The sequence below is a fragment of the Protobothrops mucrosquamatus genome, unplaced genomic scaffold, assembly GCF_001527695.2.
Source record: "Protobothrops mucrosquamatus isolate PMUCROS unplaced genomic scaffold, P.Mucros_1.0 scaffold_277, whole genome shotgun sequence".
NCBI lineage: Eukaryota > Metazoa > Chordata > Lepidosauria > Squamata > Viperidae > Protobothrops > Protobothrops mucrosquamatus.
In genome coordinates, this window is record NW_015386353.1 from 262,401 (window position 1) to 272,006 (window position 9,606).

Here is a 9,606-nt window from a genome sequence, read left to right on the forward strand (position 1 = left end):
GCAAAACCCTTTTGATATCTAAAATGAAGATAACACTGCATATATCTTTTTACCACTCTCTTTTTTACTTACCCATACACACACACACACACACACATATATATCATAAAGGTAAAAAAGGATATATGCAGTGTTATCTTCATTTTAGATGTCAAAAGGGTCTCTCTCTCCCTCTCTCTCTTTCTGCCCTTGGTCTGCCAGTCCTCTTCCCCCACTCTTTCTTTCTCTCCCTCTCTCTCTTTCCTCTCTCTCTCTCCCTCTTTCTTTTTCTCTTTCTCTCTCCCTCTTTCTCTCTTTCCTCTTTCTCTCTCTCTCTTTTTCCTCTCCCTCTTTCTCTTTTTCTCTTTCCTCTCTCCCTCTCTCTTTCTTTCCTCTCCCCCCCTCTCTCTCCTCTCCCTCTCTCTTTCCTCTCTCTCTTTCTCTCTCTCTTTCTCTCCCTCTCTCTCTCTCTCTGCCTCTCTCCGATCTTCTGCTCACCTGGCAAGCTGGCTTCAAGCTGTTCTCCCACAAGCTCAGGGGTAGGCAACCTCGGCTCTTTTATGACTCATGGACTTCAACTCCCAGAATTCCTGAGCCAGCATAGCTGGGCTAGCTGGCTCTCTCCTGCCCTTCCTGCTTCCTGCTTCCTGCAGAGATGCAGCAAAGGGAGGAGCGCCGCCCAGTAAGCTTTTCAGCTCCTCGGAGAACACTGTGAGTCCACTCTCTTTTTTACTTACACACACACACACAAACAGAGAGAGAGAGAGAGAGAGAGAGAGAAGGTAAGCTCAAGTGCCTCTCTCTGTCTCTGTCTCTCTGCAAATGGCAGAGTAGGCTGGGAGCACAGGGGAAGGCTCAAAGAGCCACATGCGGCTCCGGAGCCGCAGGTTGCCGACCGGTGCCCTATACCATTTCAGACAAATGGCTGTCCAGTCTCTTCTTAAAGACTTCCAGTGTTGGAGTATTCACAACTTCTGGAGGCAAGTTGTTCCACTGATTAATTGTTCTGTCAGGAAATTTCTCCTTAGTTCTAGATTGCTTCTCTCTTTGGTTAGTTTCTATCCATTACTTCTAAGATCCACTAATATAAATTTAGTGTAAAAATGCAGAAGTAAAGAATTTTGTGCTCCCAAATTTTGTTTAGCATCAGAACTAACTGCAAATTTTCTACATGAACATCTGTTCCTAATTACCCTAAGGATTTTTAAAACTTTAGATATATAATTAGGACAGGATTCATTTCTTTTCTGTTGCTGCTATGATGATTGATTACTGATAATCGATTGATGGTCAGAATTTATTTCTGATTTACAGCAGATTAGCCAGAGATCTATCACTAGATGAGAGCTTACTTCAGCCAGCCTTGTTTGAGTCATTTTCCACTTGTCTGAATCTGACTGTCCATAAACAACGACTATCAACAACCTCAGTGGCCCAATCAAATGGGAGTGGATTGAATGCATAGCTATCACTTTCATGAATTGTGAACAGGCCAGGATGGCTAAATACAAAATAGGGTACAGCTTAATCACAAAATGAAAATTGGTTTAGTTCCATGACAATTCTTCTCTTCCTTGCTAGCAAACTCTATCTACAGGTTTTATTTTTTAACATTTTCCAGTTGAGAGGTAAGGAACTCTGATGATGTGGCTAGGAGAGCAACTTTTAAAGAATGCTCCCTAAATAGTGAAGTGGATTAAAAAAATGGGCAGTAATTAATTCTCAAATAATCAATGCTTCTTCTACTGATAGTCCCCTTTCCATCTCCCTCTATCTCCAACTCCTTCCAATCATATTGATTTAATGTAAGATATAGAGTTACGTTCCCCCCCCGCCCCTCATTCCAGTAATACTTGGGTGGTAATGGAATAAAGAATAAAATATAAAGACAAATGGTTTGTCTAAGCCACATTTTTAGGTTCTGGAAGGATAATTTTATACCTGTGATTTTATTTAAGAGCTGACAGTTCTCTGTCTGCACAGTGTCTGCCAGAGATAAACTCATAAACCATTAGTTTAGCATACAGTTCCCAATAAAGACAATCCAAAAAGGCTAATATACATGATATTTCTGTTCTATTACTGTACATTTAGTGAGAAAAGAAAGGAAATAACCATTTATTCAGAAATATTCTGTACCCAGCTCAATACCTGGGAAGATTCTGGAAAAGAGCTGATATAGTTCCCATCTTCAAAAAAGGGGAAAAAATGGATCCAGGAAATTACAGACCTATCAGCCTGACTTCAATACCTGAAAAGATTCTGGAAAAGATAATCAAACAACGAATCAGCGAACACCTAGAGACAAACAAAGTCATTACTAAAAGCCAACATGGGTTTGTCAAAAACAGATCATGCCAGACAAATTTTATTGCATTCTTTGACCAAGTGACAAAATTAGTGGATCAGAAGAATGCTGTGGATATAATTTACTTGGACTTCAGTAAGGCATTTGATAAAGTAGATCACAACCTATCACTTGATAAGATAGAAAAATGTGGGGTAGACAGCATCACCACCAGATGGATTCGTAGCTGGCTGACCGGCCATACTCAGTGTGTGGTCCTCAACGGAACCGCATCTACATGGAGGAAAGTGTGTAGTGGGGTGCCCCAGGGCTCTGTTCTGGGCCCAGTGCTCTTCAACATCTTCATCAACGATCTGGACGAGCGGATAGATGGGGAACTCATCAAATTTGCAGACGACACCAAGCTGGCAGGAATAGCCAACACTCTAGAAGACAGGATCTGGACAGACTTGAACACTGGGCGCTATCTAACAAAATGAAATCCAATGGTGAAAAAAGTAAGGTTCTACATTAGCGCAAGAAAAACCAAATGTACAGGTATAGTATAGGGGGTTCTTTGCTCAATAGTAGTAACTGTGAGAGGGATCTTGGAGTCCTAGTGGACAATCACTTAAATATGAACCAGCAGTGTGCTACAGCTGCCAAAAAAGCCAACACAGTGCTGAGCTGCATTAACAGAGGGATAGAATTAAGATCACGTGAAGTATTAATACCACTTTACAATGCCTTGGTAAGGCCACACTTGGAATACTGCATCCAGTTTTGGTCACCATGATGTAAAAAAGATGTTGAGACTCTAGAAAGAGAACAGAGAAGAGCAACAAAGATGTTTAGGGGACTGGAGGCTAAAGCATATAGGAAAGGCTGCTGGAATTGGGTATGTCTAGTTTAATGAAGAGAAGGACAAGGGAGGACATGATAGCAGTGTTCCAATATCTCAGGGACTGCCACAAAGAAGAGGGAGTCAAGCTATTTTCCAAAGCGCTTGAAGGCAGGACAAGAAGTAACGGATGAAAACTAATCAAGGAGAGAAGCAACCTAGAACTAAGGAGAAACTTCCTGACAGTGAGAACAATTAACCAGTGGAACAACCTGCCTCCAGAAGCGATGAATGCTCCAACACTGGAAGTTTTTAAGAAGAGACTGGACAGCCATTTGTCTGAAATGGTATAGGGTTTCCTGCCTGAGCAAGGGGTTGGAATAGATGACCTCCAAGGTCCCTTCCAATTTTATTATTACTACTACTACTACTATTATTATTATTATTATTATTATTATTATTATTATTATTATTATTATGGATCATCGCACAGTCAGCCAGATGTTCAGACTGGATTTGGCATTTTGTCTACCTATCGAGTCCTTACCAAGGACCTGGGATAGGCAGATGTGGATGTTTGATGGTATTACAGATATTGTCGCAGGATGGAAGCAGTTCCTAGTAAGGAATTATTATTATTATTATTATTATTATTATTATTATTATTATTATTATTATTATTATTATTATTAATAATAATAATAATAATAATAATAATAATATCATCATCATCATCTACATGGAGGGAAGTTTGTAGTGGGGTGCCCCAGGGCTCTGTTCTGGGCCCAGTGCTCTTCAACATCTTCATCAATGATTTGGATGAGGGGATAGATGGGGAACAATTAACCAGTGCAACAACATGCCTCCAGAAGCTGTGAATGTTCCAACACTGGAAGTTTTTAAGAAGAGACTGGACAACCATTTGTCTGAAATGGTATAGGGTTTCCTGCCTGAGCAGGAGGTTGGACTAGATGACCTCCAACAAGGTCCCTTCCAACATCATCATCATTATCGTCATCATCATCACCACTACCACCACCACCACCACCACCACCACCACCATTATTATTATTATTATAATGGCGTTCTGGGCGTTCTATGAGAAAAAAAGCCCTGATTATTATTACCATTGTTCCAGGGTGGGGTGGAGCGCTGTCTCACACACACTGCTTCCAATCTCTGGATAAAAGAAGGTACCCAAAGGAGAAGAAGCATGGAAAATTAGAGAGTCCCATTGGTTAAATCAGAGGTTAAAAACTCTGCCCAACTCTGCCCAACCTCTCACTAGATTGAAGCCCCTGGATATATCAACCATGATTCTGATCAGTTACAGCAAAAATGGCAGGTGCTTGGATGTGATAGACTTTATAAAGTGGTACATCTAGAGAATCTCTTAAGAAGGACTGTTTCAGGGTATTCAGAAAAGCTATAATATTTGATGGTACTGCTACTGAACCACTATTACTCTTAGATTTTGAGATGTCCTTTACCTCCTTCCCAGTTATCAGACTGCTGCTTCTGAAGATGGAATATCTTCCTCTTGACCTTTCTTCCCTTGGTCAGTATTATCAGATTCCATGGCTTCGTAAGATCAGCTTGTATTGAATCAACAAGGCTAAGCTGTTTCAAGGGCAAGAGACTCTCTGCATAGGTCTATCATTACAGCTTTTTGGTAAAGCACATAGAGGGGAATCCTAAATCAAGTTTTCCTACTGCTACTCTGCAGAGAGAAACCAGATAATGCTTCATATCTTTGGGAAAGAATAGAGGTAAAGATGGCAGGCTTGTGGTTTAGAGCAGTGGTCCATAAGCTTTGTGGTTGGGGGGTGGAGAGAGGAACCAGGCCATGCAAGCAGCAGGCCGGCACACATGTAGCTCAACTTGCATAACCAGCAGGCCAGTGCGCACGCACATGCATGTGCAGCTTGACTTTCTCAAGTTGAGCTGTGCTGTCCAGCCCGCTGCTCGCCAAGTTGTGCTGCACATGCATACAGGCATGCTGGCCCACCGTTTGCACAGACAGGTTGTGAATAGGCCACAGCCTGTAGTTGGCCCTTGCCCCAGGTTTGGGAATCCCTGATTTAGAGAAGCAAAACTGTACCATCCTGATTGAATTCAAGATATGGCACCCTCTTATATTTCTGCTAGCAAGCTTTGCAGGGAAATTCGCCATGCTGAATTCCTCCATTGAAACCTATCCTTTCTCATGATGGCAGGTTGTTTTCATCCAATGGAGGCATATTTGTAAAAACAAAGTCTTCTATGGGATAATAGAAGTCTAAAGAAAAGAAAAAACAGGGGCGACATGATAGCAGTATTCCAATATTTGAGGGGCTGCCACAAAGAAGAGGGGATCAAACTATTCTCCAAAGCACCAGAGGGCAGGACAAGAAACAATGGTTGGAAAATGACCAAAGAGAGAAGCAACCCAGAATTAAGGAGAAAGTTCCTAACAGTGAGGACAATTAACCAGTGGAATAGCTTGCCTTCAGAAATCATGGGCACTCCATCACTGGAGGTTTTTAAGAAGAGGCTAGACAGTCACTTATCTGAAATAGTATAGGTTTTCCTGCTTGAGCAGGTGGTTGGACTAGAAGACCTCCAAGGTCCCTTCCAGCTCTATTCTTTTCTAAATCGTAATCTTACTGTAAATTTCCCTTTAAAATACAAAGACTGGTTTAATGATATCAATGTGTGTGGTGAATCATCACTGACCACTTAAGACCACTATCTGAAAATGAGAGTTCCATGAATGGAACTAATGTGTAGTGTTGGTGATTCAGTACTTGATCACCTTGTTATGGTGACAGATGTTACCATTCAATGTGTGTGAACTCATCCTTTGGATGTTTGTTCCCAGCAATAAGCCATGAATCCATGATGAGTCACTATGTTGTGTCTGAGACCTGATTCATATTGTTATGTTTTGAGGATGAAGTCAGTACACAAAGTACTCAGAACATGTACTTCACTCACTTTGATTTAAATGTGTGTTCATTCGTGTGCACATACGTCCATGCACACTGTGGAACTTCATGCATGCAATAAACCTCTGAAACAGAATACAAGAATTAAAATGAGTCAGGATATGTTGCAATATGGAATTAAATTCATAATGGCAGTGCATTAGATACAAAATCTGAGCAGGATATGCTGTTCAGGAATAATTATCCATATTCATTTGATAACAGATGCCTCTATTTAGTAATAGAGAGGAGGAAGCTATAAGATTCAATTAGTCAGGCAGTTACATTAGAGAACTGAGATGGCATAGGAATCATGGAGGTAAGAAAGTGCACTTGATCTATAGGTGACAGAAACTTGGTGGGCTATATGGAAAAGCTTTGGTGGACTGAAAGTGCTACAATAATTAATCTACATCTATTAGTTTCAGCAACTGAGGACTGATCCTCTAGAACAATGTTGTTCAAACTTGGTAATGTTAGGATCTGTCGACTTTAGCTCCCAGCACGTTCCAAATATGCTGTTCCAAAGAACAGAGAGAGGAAAGTCCCCTTTTCACAGAAGGGACTCAAAGCATGCTTATTTAGACAGATTTATGGGATGGAGCAGAAACAGCCAAAGACAGGTGGTCCCAGAAATAACTTGGCCTTGTTCCATGAAGGGCTGTATACATGGTCATCAGCACCTTGAATTGCACCCAGATGTGCAATAAGGAGCCGATGTGCTTGCAAAGCAATGGTGTTACATAGATATATCCTTGTGTATGAATCACTAGTCATGCCACTGCAATCTGTACCAGCTGTAGCTTCCACATGGTTTTCAAGCTCCATGTGGATGCACTGCTCTGACTTGAGCAGANAGGGCTGTATACATGGTCATCAGCACCTTGAATTGCACCCAGATGTGCAATAAGGAGCCGATGTGCTTGCAAAGCAATGGTGTTACATAGATATATCCTTGTGTATGAATCACTAGTCATGCCACTGCAATCTGTACCAGCTGTAGCTTCCACATGGTTTTCAAGCTCCATGTGGATGCACTGCTCTGACTTGAGCAGAGCACTTATTTCATTTCAGTTATACTTTCCTGTTTCTCCTAGGCAACAAGCCACTTCTGCTGGGGTGCAATCTGACATGTGTTATTGATGCGAATCATGTGGCATCGTTATCATCATCAGAGTTGGAAAGGACCTTGGAGGTCTTCTAGTCCATCCCCCCTGCTCAATCAGGAGACCCTATACCAGTAATGGTGAACCTTTTAGAGACCAAGTGCCCAAAAACTGGCACTGCCCCTGCTCCATCCCCTGCCCCGCCTCCACCCCGCCTGCCCGCATGGCCACTCACAGCCTCCAGGGCCCGCCGCAGATCACCCAGGCAGCCCAGTAGTGCCATGGTGGCCACGCCCTCTCCCGCACCCCGCAGCATCAACTGTGCACGATGGGGCGTGAGAGCAGAGTCTTGTTTATGCTGCCTGGCTGCCATGTCCTTGGCTGCACAGCTCTGCATGGGCCACGCTTGGGGGCGATTCTCCTCCAGGGGGGCTGCTGGTGAGGAGGGGGTTGCAGGGGCAGGCAAGGCTGGGGCAACGGCATGTGTGCCCACAGAGAGGGCTCCGAGTGCCGCCTCTGGCACGCGTGCCATAGGTTTGCCACCACTGCCCTATACCATTTCAGACAAATAGCTTCCCAGTCGCTCCCAGTGATGGAGCACCTATAACTTCTGAAGACAAGCTGTTCCACTGTCCATTGATTGTTCTCACAGTCAGAAAATTTCTCCTTAGTTTTAGGTTGCTTCTCTTCTTGGTTTGTTTCCATCCATTTCTTCTTGTCTTGCCTTCTGGTGCTCTGGAAAATAGGTTGACCCCCTCTTCTTTGTGGCAGCCCCTAAAATATTGGAACACTGCTATCATGTCACCTCTAGTCCTTCTTTTCAGTAGACTAGACCAGGGCTTTTTAACCTTTTCACCCATTGTACCACTTTTAGGATATGGCAACATCCGAGTACCACCAGTCGCCTAACAAGGTGTCAAAAACTTGATGACCCCCTCCCAAAAAGGAAAAAAGTGATGAAGTACAGGTAGTCCTTGACTTACAACAGTTCGCTTAGTGACTGTTTGAAGTTACAAAGGCACTGAAAAAAGTGCCCCCCAAGCCACAGCCGAGCAAGACACCTGCCTGCCCACCCGGCGGTGCTTTTCCTCCTGTCCGAGATTTTCATTGTTGTGAGCATTTCTGTTGAGGATTGGCAGCGGGGGTGGGGTGGGGGTTGTTTGGTTTTTATTCCCCCTGTCTGCTGGGTGGTTGCAGCAGGTTTTGGTCACTTCACATGACCTTGGGACACTGTGACCGTCATAAATATGAATCAGTTGCCAAGCAGCTGAATGTAAATCAGAAGACCCTGCAGCATTCCAGCTGATCGGCGCTTCTTCTGGGCTCAGCAGAAGCACCAGGATCAGCGACGAGCTCCAGCTGGAGCCTGGCGCTGATCCTGGCGCTTCCACTGAGCCCTGACAGCCCTGCAGCTCCAGCCATCTCTCGCTGAGGCTTGTGCGGTGCTGCCACCGGTTCAGCTCATTCCCCTCCCCCGCTACCACTTTTCTAGGATGGTCGCGTACCACCTGCCAGCTGCCAATGTACCACATTTTCTAGGATGGTACCCGTACCACTGGTTAAAAAGCCCTGGACTAGACATACCCATTTCCTGCAACTGTTCTTCATATGTTTTAGCCTCCAGCCCACTAACCATCTTAACTGCTCTTCTCTGCATTCTTTCTAGAATCACAACATCTTTTTTATATCATGGCAACCAAAACTGTATGTAGTATTCCAAGTGTGTGGTCTTACCAGGGCATTATAAAGTGGTACTAACATTTCATGTGATCTTGATTCTATCCCTCTGTTAATACAGCCTAGGATTGCGTTGGCTTTTTTTGGCAGTTGCAGCACAATTAAGTATACCCAGAGGAATAGGCATCTATTGGCTATTTCAGGCTGATATACTGAGTCTTCCCCTCTCTAGCTTTCCATGGGAAAGAAGGCCATTCTGCTTTCAGCAGAGGGAGAGTCATTTTTTTCCCCAAACTTGCTTCTTCAGCCTGAGCTTCATCCTGAATCTGTATGAGAATAAAGATCGGAGAACCAGGGAAGTCCACCAACCCTTCTTGTATATATGAAAAAAAGCTAAGAAAATTACATTGATAGAGGTTATAATGAGGAAAAAATATCTCTGTGTTTGGCAGAAGGGCTTAAATGAATATTGTTTTCTCGATCCTTATGCGTTAAAAAAAAGTCCCGATCTAGCATCATTATTGCCTGCTGACTACTGTATTTGCTTGGGTTTTTTTGCTGCTATAGAAAGTCGATATTGCTTAATTTCAGTGAAACATGGCCAGGCATTTCCCTAGGCAAAGATCAGAGTTTGGGGAATATAACAATATTTCCTGTTATTCCTCACACATTTTATTTCTCAGTCACGACTGTAATAAAGACAAGTTTACTAATTCCAGGCCACACAGAAACACCGGAATTGCAGGAGGA